The sequence below is a fragment of the Calypte anna genome, chromosome 1 (assembly GCF_003957555.1).
Source record: "Calypte anna isolate BGI_N300 chromosome 1, bCalAnn1_v1.p, whole genome shotgun sequence".
Taxonomy (NCBI): Eukaryota; Metazoa; Chordata; class Aves; order Apodiformes; family Trochilidae; genus Calypte; species Calypte anna.
In genome coordinates this window covers 61,335,900-61,350,477 of record NC_044244.1, presented here as the reverse complement: position 1 = coordinate 61,350,477, position 14,578 = coordinate 61,335,900, and positions in this window count along the sequence as shown.

Here is a 14,578-nt window from a genome sequence, read left to right as displayed (position 1 = left end):
ACCTTAGAAAGACCAGAGGACTAAGCTGCAATTAAGTTTCACTGCTTCTCTTCACCTCAAAATACAATGACTAACAAGTTAGGAGAGAATGTGAAAGTTGTGAAAATTATTAAAATATGGGCATTTTGAAAGAGGAAAAATGAGTTCTAAAGTTGGGTCGTGAAGAGGGGTTTTACAGAAAACAAATGGCTCTCATGTAGCACACAGAATGGATGAGAGAACTGGATAGGAAGGGCTCATCCAAAACAAAGATTGTATTTAAAATAAAAACAAAAACAAGGGAAGTGATTCAAACAGTAGATAGAATCCACGGATCACTGTGGAATCAGATTCAGCCATATGGAACCACCTGTAGCATCCACAATCCTGCCACTTATTCTGGTTTAATCACAAGTCTCCAAACAATTTTTCTTGAAGTCTTAGCTCCTAGAATAAGGTCACTTTGTGAGGCTGGTTCCTATCACTGAGAAGAAATCCTTGCAAATAAGACACAGCTTGTGTCCAGGATCAGCAATGTACCCTGAAAGTCCTTCTAGTCCATTTCTGTTCTTTGTGTGGTTTTCTTCAAAGCCAGCACTGACAGGCTAGATCTTTGCAAAGTAATTATAAAAGGAGTGTTCAATTAATGCATATATTCAAAATGTCACAATTAACGTGCAGACACCTGGGACTATTCTATAAATCATGATTATGGCTGGCAGCCTATAGTGCACTTTTACAGTTAGAAAATTGTATAAAAGTGAAAAAGGAAGATTCATACAAGCAAAATCTGCATTTAAAATCAAAAGATATTTGAATTTCATAAAAAAAAAAACCAACAACCCAGAATAATTATTTGAGGCTGATGCTATATACATTTATCATATTTGTGTGTAGTCACTGGAGTACTTTAAAGAGTGTTATTAATGCTGCAAGGTCAAGTGCATAAAAATTAGGAAATGCCAGGATTAAGAGCAGCCTAAATTAATTATTTTAATGTCATTTTGCAGATCCACTGTGAGATCATCTTTAAGTAGATGGTCATAGTTTATCACAGTCTAGCCACACATCGATCACAGCCACCACGTCCTAGACTCTCACTGTTCCTAACCCAGGGGTCGGTGCACTTGACTCCAGCATCTGAAGGGGATCACACTGTAATGGCTGAAGGAAAACTTTTTGTTGTTGTTGTTCATGTTTGATTCTGCTTATCCCCTCTGACTGGGACTGCCCTCGTTTTTCCCAGTCCCACTCTCATTTTTGTTGCATTCTTATTTCTACTCCTGAACTCCCAGCTAGGTCTTTCTGCCCAGGTCTGCATGCTCTCTGAGTCACAGGCTCCTCTGAGAAGCAGTGTCTCCTTTGCACGCTGTTCCAACCCTTTGCCTTCCAGCTACTTCCAGTTTTCCACAGCTGACTCTTCATACAGCCTACCAAAACCCTTTCCAATCCCAGTGGCATCCAGTATCACCCTGCCTCCTTCCAGCTGCTGGGCCAACCCTCAGCTGGTTGTGGTGGAGACTGAGACCAGGTTGCCACTTTCATTCCCTCACATCCCTTTTATTACTGCATTGTGAAACACCAGAAACTAAATGGATATGTAGGATAGAATCAGCTGCTTGTGAACTTTAGAAGGGAAAGACAGGCAGTGAATGTGCTGCAGAGTTTATACAGTGCTGGACTACAGAAATCATGGAACACCTCTCAGAAAGGACAGCTGAAGAATTCTGGAGTCACTATTGGATGAATAAATTAGATTTCACAAAGAAGAATTAATTAGGCAGAATTGCACCCAGTTTATTGGAAGAACCTGGAGGATCTTAAGAAATGTGTCATTGCAAGGCTATGATGTGCTGCACAGACATCCTGTAGCTACCTGTCTGCTGTTCAGAAACCAAAGCCAAGGAGTCTGGTGAAAGGGCACTTAATGTCCAGCATTGCAGTACATGAGCTGCTGCACACCTCAGTGGCTTCTAACTTTCACAAATGCTTCTTAAAGATACAGTTCTCCCTTTACACTCCAGCTCCTTGTCTTCTGTGTTGCCTTCACAAGATCCTAGTCACAGTTTACTTGCATAGAAACTTTTTCTTCTTGCTTTTTACATCCGTGTTCCATCCTGCCTAGCACACTGGTTCACATTCCTGCTTTGCTTGTGCAACCAGTGCCAGGCACCCTTTCCAACTTCCAGACTGTTTTAATGTCCTCACTCAGTCCTCACCTCACCAGGATTCTTGCTTCTATTGATTCCTTTCCACTCTCCTCATTTTGCTTTGCCCCCTGCCCTCACTCTCTGTATTTTCATTAGACATTTTATTCTTCCAGAATTTTCAAGGGAAAGAGGAAAGGGAACCATGAAAGCAAGAAGAAATAGTTACTGTGACTGGAAGCAGCTTAGTAAAATTTCACCTAGGTAGCTCCAGGCCAGAGCATATTTAATTAAAGCCCATGCTAACACCTTTAAGATCTGCAAAGGAACTGAGTTTCACTTCCTGTCAGAAGCACCTTTGGAGAACTTACAAGTTCAGTTGAAAGAGCTCTCTGTGGAGTATGTGCCAAATACTTGCATATAAACATATTGCACAAAAGCCCCTCCTTGACAGCAAAGTTGAAATTCCTGTTCCCAGGCTTCTGGAATTTCAGTGAAAGGTCCTGTAAAGTGTTGGCTTTTTCAGTCTCATTCTTGAAAATGGCTAACCCAGTGGGTGTCAGCAGAGTCTGAGGTGGATACCTAGAAAAAACTCAGGTGGAACTGAAAAAGCTGTTAAAACACAAGCATATTAAAAAAAAAATAAATTGGGAACTGCTGGCCAGCCTTAGGACTAAGTTGTGGTCCAAGTGGTGCAAGTAGCAGCACCTGCTTTTGTTAGTTTCTCTGCCCTCACTCAGGACCTCATCAAAACTCAGCTGTAAGAGAGGAAACATTACAAAGCAGGTGTGTGTATGGGACTACTTTCTCTTTTCTTTTTTTTTTTTAATTTTTATTTTTATTGTGAGTGAATAAAAATTTTAAAAGAAATTTACTAATTTCCAAGGTGAGATTAAAAGGAAATTTGCCCATAAAAGTTTTGCAGTAAGGACAAGCACATGAAAGTGGATTCATTATTTGTTTTATAAGCATTTCTTTCACTGACCCTATAAAAAAACTTTTCCTACCAGGAAGTCTTGGAAGTTGAAGTTCACACCTGTTCTAGTTATGCTTTGAAGCAGCTAAACTTTCCCTGTCTGCAAACTATTTGCAGAGAATGGTCAGACTGTAAGGCTTGGAATAGTCAGTGTGCTCTGCTGTTAGTACTGCCCTCATTTTCAGGGTGAGAACCATAGAATCATAGAATTGGCTGGGTTGGAAGGGACCTCAGAGATCATCAAGTCCAACCCTTGATCCACTGCCACTGCAGTTCCCAGACCATGGCTCTGAGTGCCACATCCAGTCTCTTTTTAAATATCTCCAGGGACGGAGAATCCACCACCTCCCTGGGCAGCCCATTCCAATGTCTGTAAAGTCTGTCCTCTCAGTAAAGAAATTCTTTCTAATATCCAACCTAAACTTCCCCCGGCACAACTTAAGACCGTGCCCTCTTGTCTTGTTGAAAGTCATCTGGCAAAAGAGACCAACCCCCCCCTGGCTACACCCTCCTTTCAGAGAGTTGTAGAGAGTGATGAGGTCTCCCCTGAGCCTCCTCTTCTCCAGGCTGAACACCCCCAGCTCCCTCAGCCTCTCCTCACAGGGTCTGTGGTCGAGTCCCTTCACCAGCCTGGTTGCCCTCCTTTGGACCTGCTCCAGGACCTCGATATCCTTCCTGAACTGAGGGGCCCAACTGAGAAGCCCCACTATACTCATACTTGTGTTTTCAGTGATTCTGCTGCTGAACACATAGGCAAAATGCTTAACTCAGATGCAGAGGAGATAAAAAGAAGGAAGGTAATCTATAGGACAGAAGACTACCCTGAGTGATAGACTATTGGGGAAAGCTTGTAAATTTGATGTTAAAATATTACTAAGCTTCTAAAATTAGGCACTGAAAAGTTAGGATATGGTAGAAGTATTTTTTTCTTTAAACCCAATATTAATTTAATTAATTTTGTGTCTTTCTGGTGGCATTTTGATAAATTAACGCATTTAGAGTATTGTGTTCTGCATCCTTTTGTTCTGTGCCTGGCATGGATGTGACCTTAGAACAAAAATGGATTTTGCACTAAAAGTTGTCAAATACCTAGTTTTTGCAGGATTTAGCAGACTTAGAGTGAATAAGCAAAATAACTACAGGAAAAGATGTGTTTATGGATAATGCAAGTGAACTCTGACCTTCAAGCTACATTTATTGCTCTCTCTGCCACAAGCTCCTGAAGAACTTCACATGGTTATGATTTTCATTTTCTAGATGGCTTAGAATCTGCTTGTAGACATGGAACATTCACAGCTGCATGTAACATAAAAAGGGAGGCTGCTTTGAATGTAATATAGCCCTTTGCATACAAAGTATTCTGGAGAACGAGGCATTTAGTATCTCAGATTACTCAATAACATCCATGACAGTTTCCTGGTGTTTTAACTTGTGCTTGTGGAAAAGAGGGATAATCCCACCTCCACCATTCACGAGAATGCTGATAAAAAAGCTTCCCAGTGTATTTCCCCATTCAAAAAACAACTCCGTTCCCAAAACATAGCTTTATTATTTAGTTCTGCTAGTCTTTGGAGAAATGTTTCATTCCCCTAAATGTGAGGGAGAGTTCTGTGATGGGAACAGTTTATTACAAATAGGAACTGTAGAACTGCACATTCTCACCATTCTGCACAGGGATTATCTACATGATAAGATAGATGTGTTGCCTTTATCTGCTCCTCTGGCAGAACCCAGATAGTCCAGTGCTTCTTTGCTTCCCCAAAAGTAGCTATAAATTGCTCAGTGACCCTGTCCTTCCATCACAGCCCTAAAAAGCCCTTAAATGCTGCAGGCCTCCATCAAAATGATCCTGTTGTTTTGTATTTCTCTGTTAGAGAACTTTTTGGTTTTTTTGGCTACATCTCTTGTCTCCATTAGTATCTTCCCAATTATTTTTTACAACCTCAAACATCTAGAGTCCTTCTTTTTCAGATTTCTGCATTCTTAAATGAACACATTTTGTTCTCACAGTTACATTTACTTGTCCAGTGACTCAGCTGTGGATTCTTAACTGGTAATGCCTCTGGTTTCTGTGTAGCAGAGGATCTCCTGGCATCTCAGAAGCATCAGCCTCTGGCTGGGCTGTAATCCTTACCACCATGAGTGCATGGCTCAAAAATGTTTAAGTCAAGTGGGTCTTAAAAATGTAAGACTTGGTTGTTTTGGTTTTTTCTTTTCTAGATAATAATGATCTTAGAAGTTTTCATGCCTCTCATCCTATGACCAATAACCCTAACTCCTCCAGAGAAGCTAATGGATTTTTATTATTCCCAGGGAAATACTAACAACAGATTTATTTCCTTCTTTTGCCACTTTCCCTTTGAATCTTACTATGTCACAGCTACATTCTGAGACTCAGTTAAACTTCAAGTCAGATTTCAGACTACTGCACAATACCTCTGCAATCTGGCACCCTACTCTGCATTGTTACCCAGTATATTGGGAGGAAAGAAGAAAAATAGATCACCCCCTGTTTCTGAACTTTTCTCATTAGGAAGGATAAATGACGGACAAATTGGCATTCCTGAAATCTCTCTGTGACCTGAACTTAGGGCTTAATTTCTGTGGCTTCATTTTTTTTTTTTTTAATTCTGAAATTAAAATTTAATTCTGAGCAATTTCTTATGCAAGATGTTAGCACCTATATGTAAGTAAGTAAGAGGGGCAGAATTTGGCAGCTTCACAAAGTGCTGTTGTACCTCACAAAGTGCTATTGTAAAGTTCAGTCAGAATAAAAAAAACCCACCCAAATTGGTTAGGGAAGGAAGTTTGAAGATGGCAGGGATTTTTAGCAGGTGGCTCATTTCAGTAATCTGTGTTCCTGTAAAAACTTAAAATATACATTAATTCATATGTTATTTATGTGGGAAGTTGTTAACATATGTTTAAAATACACAGTAAGTAGAAATTACAGGAAAAAAAATCATAAAACAGAGACCCAAATCAGCCCTCAGATAGCTTTAATAAAGTAGAGAGGTATTTTTTTTAAACGTGCATGCATTTACTTAATTTTGTTGACCATTTTCTCACCAAATAAAACCTTCTCAGGAAAGATATCGAGGTCCTGGAGCAGGTCCAAAGGAGGGCAACCAGGCTGGTGAAGGGACTCGAGCACAGACCCTGTGAAGAGAGGCTGAGGGAGCTGGGGGTGTTCAGCCTGGAGAAGAGGAGGCTCAAGGGAGACCTCATCACTCTCTACAACTCCCTGAAAGGAGGGTGTAGCCAGGGGGGGTCGGGCTCTTTTGCCAGGCAACTCTCAGCAAGACAAGAGGGCATGGTCTCAAGTTGTGCCGGGGGAAGTTTAGGTTGGATATTAGAAAGAATTTCTTTATGGAGAGGATGATCAGGCATTGGAATGGGCTGCCCAGGGAAGTAGTGGATTCTCTGTCCCTGGAGATATTTAAAAAGAGACTGGATGTGGCACTCAGTGCCATGGTCTAGCAACCGCAATGGCGGTTCAAGGGTTGGACTCGATGATCTCTGAGGTCCCTTCCAACCCAGCCAATTCTATGATTCTATGATTCTATATTAATCACATGAATGTAAATAAACACAAGGGTAAGCATTTGCAGGATAGGGCCTCTGTTTCTTAGAGACCTCTGATGATTACTTGTAGAATTCAAAATGAAAATAATTTTTATTTTCCTATTTTTTCATAAAATCCAGGATGCTTATAAATTTGTATTCTAAAAAAATCTTACATTTTCATTGCAAACATGATTTTCTTAGGTTCACCAGCAAATAAATTGCTCATATCAGTAGCTTTTCAAAAATATCATAAAAATATCCTTTTCTCAGAAATAGGAATGTTGTTGGCAATTTATAACAGGGCTGAACATCCCAACAATTTCATAAAACTCTTAGCTAGCAGGATGTTTATTCAGAGATCCTGGCAACTTAGGTTTTAACACTTTTTATGCAATTAAAAGGAGTTAAGTATTGGACATTGTTTTAATTACCTGCCTCACCTAATGGCCATTTTCATCTACTCTCAATATTTGTTATGAACAGTAGTTCAAACACTGCCTCTTAAAATGTCTGCACTGAAACTAATCTGGTTTTCTCTTACCTTACTATGGTCTGATACTAGAAGTAAGCTTTCACTTGAACAATTTGATTAAGTTTTTGTATGTTTATTTTGGCCATGTGTTTGGACATGGCCACCTGCAGCCACAGGGAGTACAGAATGCAGGTGAGCTTTCAAAGTTTTTTTCTTTGTTCAGGTGTTGCAGGAGGAGCCATTCTTGCTCCTGAAGCTCGACGAGCTGCTGGTCTCTTCCAGGACTCCAGCCACCACACAGCGCTTCCAGGGTAGAAGTGTAGCAGGAAGAGCCTCTCTTGCTCCAGAGGCTCGACAAGCTGCTGGCCTCTCCATGCCTCGCACCAGAGTGAGCTGAGGTCTTCTCTGTGGGTGTGTGTTCCACCTTTATTGGCCCCCTGGCCTTGCGCATGCCCAATAGGGGCCTGTCCTAATCAGGCACAGGTGGACTCACACCCACTCACTGGCAATTCGAGGCACCTGATTTATCTCGTCTCTCTACATTCAGGTCTCTAATTAAGCATGGTCTTAACTTGAAGCATTTGAGTAATCCCACTGACTTCATTAGGACAATATACTCTACAAATTTAATTTTTATTAAAAGTTCATGTTTAAAAGAATGTTGGGTTGGTTTGGTTTTTTTGCATTTGCTGTTCTTCCTACTCACAAGAATTGTGATTTAATGGGGCAGTTCATCTTCTTAAAGAGTAGCAGCAAGTGCTTCCTTGAAAAAAACACCTTGACAGCTTTCCAGCACTGTATTTTTATGCTAATGAAGTATTGGCCTGGAAGAACTATACTTAAAGTGCTTGTGAATACTTGTTTACTCTCTGTATTATTCATATAATTCAGATACGTTTGTATTATTTTTTTAAACTTATGAATACTGAGATCCTGTTTAAAAATACTAAGGAAAAAATAAAAAAAGGAAAACAAAAAAGCTAGTGTTTCTGCAGCACTTTCAGTGTTCCAAAAGAGGGTTACAAAAAAGCAACAAATAATGTTGGGAAAAGTATACTGCTGCTATAGCCTCCTAGAGCCAATAGAATATGAGGAATGTTTTCTAGAAACAAAAAAAACCAGAGCCAGCTCCGAAGCTTGGCAGAATAGAACAGTTTCTGTAAATTGTTTGCAGTTTTCCTGTTTTTCGAGCAACTGTACACTAGTGCAACTGAAGGCAGAGAGCTGAAAAAAATCTGAAAACTGAAAAAATCTGAGCCTTCATTCTCCACTCAAGTTAAGGGCAGCAGAGTGTTTTCAGATCCTCAGAAAAGCAGACCAGCTTATATTATATTCCTACACTGCTACCACTGCTGATAAGAAAATAGAAGAGCCAGAGGTGAGCCTGGAAGACAAACAGAGACTTAGTGACCATCCTACAGCTTGGAAGGAAACCTACAGAAACTCAAACAGTGCTCAATCTTGAAATCTTCTTTTACAATAATGCTGAAAGACAGCATGAACAGATGTGATTATCTTCATGTTTCAATGATAAATAAATATGAATTCATTTCACAGACTAAAATGACCCAGGCAACTCTCAGCAAGACGAGGACATGGTCTCAAGTTGTGCAGGGGGAGGTTTAGGTTGGATATTAGAAAGAATTTCTTTACAGAGAGGGTGATCAGACATTGGAATGGGCTGCCCAGGGAAGTAGTGGATTCTCCATCCCTGGAACTATTTAAAAAGAGACTGGATGTGGCACTCAGTGCCATGGTCTGGGAACTGCAGCGGTAGTGGATCAAGGGTTGGACTTGATGATCTCTGAGGTCCCTTCCAACCCAGTCGATTTTATGATTCTATGATTCTATGACCTCAGCTGACTCAAGTGTCAACAGCCTGATACACAGAGTGGTTAGCACAGACTGAAAAAAAAAAAATCCCTTTTGAATGCTGCCCTGCCTTAAACACCGAGGTTATTGTCACCAGCATATCAAAAAATCACAAAATCCTGGGCTATGCTGGATGACTGGACCACAGCCATGCTTCCCAGGCCTCAGAGTCCTTTGGAAGAACTTGAATTATTCAGTATTACAGGGATGTGAGCTGCTGTGCACTAACCTGATTTGCACTTGAGCTTCCTTCCAGAGGTGGTCAGTTGGATGCAGCAGGGAAGAGGCTGGGAGCATCCCGGCAGAGGCTGTGTGACTGGTGAGAGGATCAGATCTCACATGCAGAGCTTAACATCCTTCACATCCAGGATGTGTAGGCAGGACTTCTGGTAGCCTTAAACTGGGCAGGCAACACTGTAGCTAAAAGCCTGCACTTCCAGAAAAGATGAGGAACCTGCAGCTCCCTCAGGTGTTTATCATAACCAGAAATACTCCCACACACTGAGGATAAAATCTAAAGCTCCTGGGTCTGTAAATCTCTGTTCACAGGTTTATCTTTAACAACATAAGTAATCCTGCAGGACAGCATTCATCCTTCATTGAAGCCATAGGAAATATTGCCATGGGCTTCTCAGAGATCAGTATTTTGCCCCTCATTCCCACCTTCCTTCTTGAGTATTGAGAACAGGCCTAAATTTGACATGCACACTAAAAAAAAATTCCATCCATATTTGTATATATTTTATGAGAGAGCTTACATTAAAAAACACTGTAATGCCTACCCATGATGCTGCTCTTAGTTCACACAGCAAAGGGTTTGCTAGTTTCAGCTTTGCATTTTCATAGAATCATAGAATTGGCTGGGTTGGAAGGGACCTCAGAGATCATCGAGTCCAACCCTTGAACCACTGTTGCGGTTGCTAGACCATGGCACTGAGTGCCACATCCAGTCTCTTTTTAAATATCTCCAGGGATGGAGAATCCACTACTTCCCTGGGCAGCCCATTCCAATGCTTGATCACTCTCTCCGTAAAGAAATTCTTTCTAATATCCAACCTAAACTTCCCCTGGCACAACTTAAGACCATGCCCTCTTGTCTTGTTGAAAGTCAATTTTAGTTTGCTCCTGTTAAAAGTTTCTTTTATTGTATAGTTCAAGTATATAATGCCATTACAGAAAGGTCCCTAGAACAGTGGCTGACTGTAGCTAGGTGGATATTTCTGCTTTATACAGGGAAATGGAATACAGAAACATACGGTAAAAATTTAGAGAATCTTAGGAATCCATTAGAAAATTCATTACTCATCTTGATTTTATAAAGATACTCAGATATGATGGCCATACAGATTGCCAATGTAATTTATAAATTGTGTTTTTTTAATTATTTGTCAGTGTCTCACAGGCTGAGTCTCAGACTCTTATTTAATAGCTGTGGGTTAGCATCTGGATGAGGGAGGGAAGTCTAACTCTTTTTTTTTTTTTTTAAATCATCTGCTGGTTAGTTTTATGATGTTTCCTTTTCTATTCCTCTTCCAAATTTTGCATTGTCCTTAGGGGTAACACCTGTATCCAACATTTTTTCATTGATGTTTCTTCTTTCTCATAGCCTCAGCTATCTGCTTTCCTTCTTCATCAGACAATTACACAATATGAAGTGTGTAGCATGCAGATGAAGTGTTGTGAAGGAAAGGATGTCTTGAACTAATTATTTGGGGAGATATGTAACAATGAACTATTTCTGATGCTGTTGGAATAACATATGAAATAAATTCAGTGGTCTGACTTTGCCATTTTGCATATGATAATGGCAAGTTTAAAAGCAAGGTCTTAAAAAATTATGAAGTTGATTGAAATTATTACACATTTATTTTCTACCTCATACATTAATGAGAGTTGTGACAATGATTTCTAAATAGATAATAGAGAATAGTGAACTAACACATGCTTTAAAACTGTGATTTGAAAATTTCCTACTTTCTTGCATTGTCATGAGGCCTGTTACTTGCACATTTGATTTCCTTCACATACTTTTAGCCTAGTGAATGATTACAGTTACTAAATGAATGCACTGAATACTGAATTGTTTTTTATTTTTATTGCAATCTAGATACTAGGGCAGGTATAAGCGATGATGCATGTGGGATTTTTTCCAAAAAAATGTTTTATTTATTCTGTTTGGCATCAGTTTTCAGCTAATTTGAAAATTTAAATTAACATACAGTTTACAACAGTTGCCAAAAAGACAATCCTAAAACCAGAAATCTCATTTTCCCTTGTGTTGTTTTGCTCAAAATAATGTATTTAAAAGGTCTATGGCTGAAAGTATGCTGCTGTGGCCAGATAATACCCACAATAAATTTATATATGTTTTGTTATTTAGATTATTTTAAAATTATTTTAGAAAACGTGAAATACAAACAGATTTTGAAATGTATAGGTAAAAGTTCCATGGGTTTCAGGCTGTATTATTTGATTTGCATGTCCAGGATTTGGGGAAGAGTGGGGTTGGGTGCAGGGATGGCTTCTATGAGAAGCTGCTAAAAGCTTCCCCTGTGCCTGGAGAGGACAAGGGGAAATGGTTTCAAACCCAAAGAGGGAGATTTAGGTTAGACATTAGGAAAAAATTCTTTCATTTGAGTGTGATGAGACACTGGAAGCGGTTGCCCAAGGAAGTTGTGGCTGCTCCCTCCCTGGAAGTGTTCAAGGCCAGGCTGGATGTGGCCTTGAGCAACCTGCTCTAGTGGGAGGTGTCTCTGCCCATACAAGGGGGTTGGAACTACATCATTTTTAAGGTCCCTTCCAACCCAAACCATTCTATGATTCTACAACTGCATCCAGTGGAAGGGAACCACACTGCAACAGATCCGGAAGAACTGCAGCCTGTGGGAAAGACTCACATTGGAGAAGTTCATGGAGGACTGTCTGCTGTGAGAGGGAATCCAGAATCCAGCAGTAGAAGTGTGAGGAGTCCTCTCCCTGAGGTCGAAGTAGCACATATAATTTCTGATGAACTTACAGGGTTTTTTTTATCCTGGTCCTCTCAAACCAGGACAAACCCCCCCATTCTCCATCCTCCTGCACTGCTTGGGGATAGGAGGTAGAGAAAATCTGGAGCAGAGTTCAGCCTGGTAAGAAGGAAGAGGAGGAGCAGAGGGTGTTTTTAAGATTTAGATTTATTTCTTATTACCACATTGATTTGATTGGTAATAAATTAAACTAATTTTCCCCAAGTCAAGTATCTTTTGTCCATGATGGTCATCAGTGAGTGATCTCTCTCTGTCTTTATCTCAACCCATGAGACTTTTGTTATATTTTCTCTCCCCCGTTCAGCTGAGAAGGGGAGGGATAGGGTGGCTCTGGAGGGTCAAGCCACCACAGAGAGGATCTCAAATATTGGATATTCCTTTACTATTTACTCTTGCAGTATTGCCAATAGCCATTACTGACAAGCTGTTTTACTTATGTTGATTTTAAGATATTTCCATAAATATTTTAATAGTCTGTGACTGACACCTCTAATTCTCTAGATATTTAGAACTGGGTATGTGGCCTGACCCATCTCACAAATGGTTACACTGTAGAGCTACATTGTGTTTCCCGATTCAAGTCCTAAATACGGTAGCTCTAAAGTTGGCTACAAAAACAAGAACACTGGAAAAGGCAGAGTAGGAGTGACAGAAGAGTATCAGTCCTATGATGAAGCCAGAACTGGGATGAGACCTTCTCTGTGCACTGCTTTCACTGGGTTTCCCCTCCCACAGCCTTCTCCATCTGGAGCTTTGCCTGTGGGAGTTAAGTCAGGACAAATAGCTTGTAACAAGCCTGTAATTACTTCCTAGACAGTTACATCTCAAACAATTATTCTGTTTGCCAATGCACAGCCACTTAAGCCCTTACAAAATTGTAAAAGTAAAAATACAACCCACTGACTACCTGCTTCTTTTATTTCAGTGGGCTTGGAAGTGGTTAAGGCAAGCTGAAATAACTCATTCTTGTAACACTGCCCATTCAGTGGGAAATGTGATATTGTTATCTTTATTGTATGTTTAGGTATATTATTGTAACACCTGAATAACTCATGCTCTCTGACATAGATGCAATAAAGGGCAAAGGAACTAATGAGGAATAAAAAGAGAAAGACAGTTTGAAGTTGTGAGGAAGCTCTAAAGCTAGCAAGGACCTTGGGTAAACTCCCCATCCTGTTCTCATATATGTATAACTTACACTATTGCTGCCTTGCTACAATGGGGCCTGCTCACATAAATACTGATTTACTATCTGTAAATTTTACATGTACATTTACAGACACTTTAAAGGCCATTTGTGTTGTCAGTACAGGGTATTGTGACCTGAGTATAAACAGAAATCAGATTCTTGGTCTTTCTTAACTTTTGAAATCACTACTTGTCTTCAAAGACTGAAAAAAGAAAAAGTGAAACAGAAAGAAGCAGTTTTCACTTTTTTCCAGTTTAGACAAGAGCAGGGCTGACAGCATAATTTCTGAGCTCTCTTCTCACTAGTTTTGGCCAATAACTTGGCAATAACTGGCCAAGCCACTCTAAACAAGCAGACAGGCAATAATTTACAGTTTAAAATCCCATCCACATTCCCATTACAGACTAAAGAGCTGGGAGGGGACTCATCCTGGGTCATGGAGTGGATTCCCCTGCTGCCACAGGCAGCCAGAAAGCATAATCCTTCATATAAACACTGCCCTTTTATTTTGGCCAGCTCATAGGAACATAATCTCCAAGTCAGAAAACCAAGAGAATTCCATCTCGTGGTTCACAGATTGCAACTTTGCTGCCTTTCAACTAATGCAAGCAATGAAGGAAACAATAAAGAATTAATATGAAGAGACTTGACTTTCTTGATTTTACAATAGAAAATCAAACCTCAACTATCCACACAAAACACTACCAAAATCATCTTCCAAACTACACAGTAGAAGTTTTGCCTCCATAATTTCCTCTTCGCCCTTCAAAGCCTTCAAAAGTCTGAAATAGATTTTCCTGCGTGGATATTAAATAATTCCTATTTAGTTTTAATTTCTTTTCTGTTTTCCCTGCAGGTAGAAAAAAGGGTCTGAGGAATCTAAACAGGGCACTGTGAATGGAGATTTTGCTCCAGGGAGGACACATGGGAAGCCACCTGCCTTCAGACTCTTACTCCAGCGGATCTGTGCTCGGCTGTGGTGTTTTCTCCACAGCCCCATGGTCTATATCTGCAGCTCACAAGCTCCCCATCCAAACCTGGGAGCCACACATGGTGCTGCACAGAGCACTGTTCACACAGACACAAACAATAGCCCAGGGTTAGCTTGTGTAAACGCTGAGAGGAGGTGCAGAGGGGATGGGCTCTTCCTGCCTTCAAAATAGGAGAAAGTGCCTGCCTAGCAGTCAGCCTGGCTCCCGTGGAAAGCTGGCAAAGTAGATGAGGCTCCCTCTCTGCTGACAGAGGCCCTCCAGAAGGAAGAGGGACAGTGGATGGCTACTGTCTGCTAACACCACTGAAAATTAGTTCAAGTCCAAATATTTCTCAGGTCTTCTTTTATTCCACCCTCTC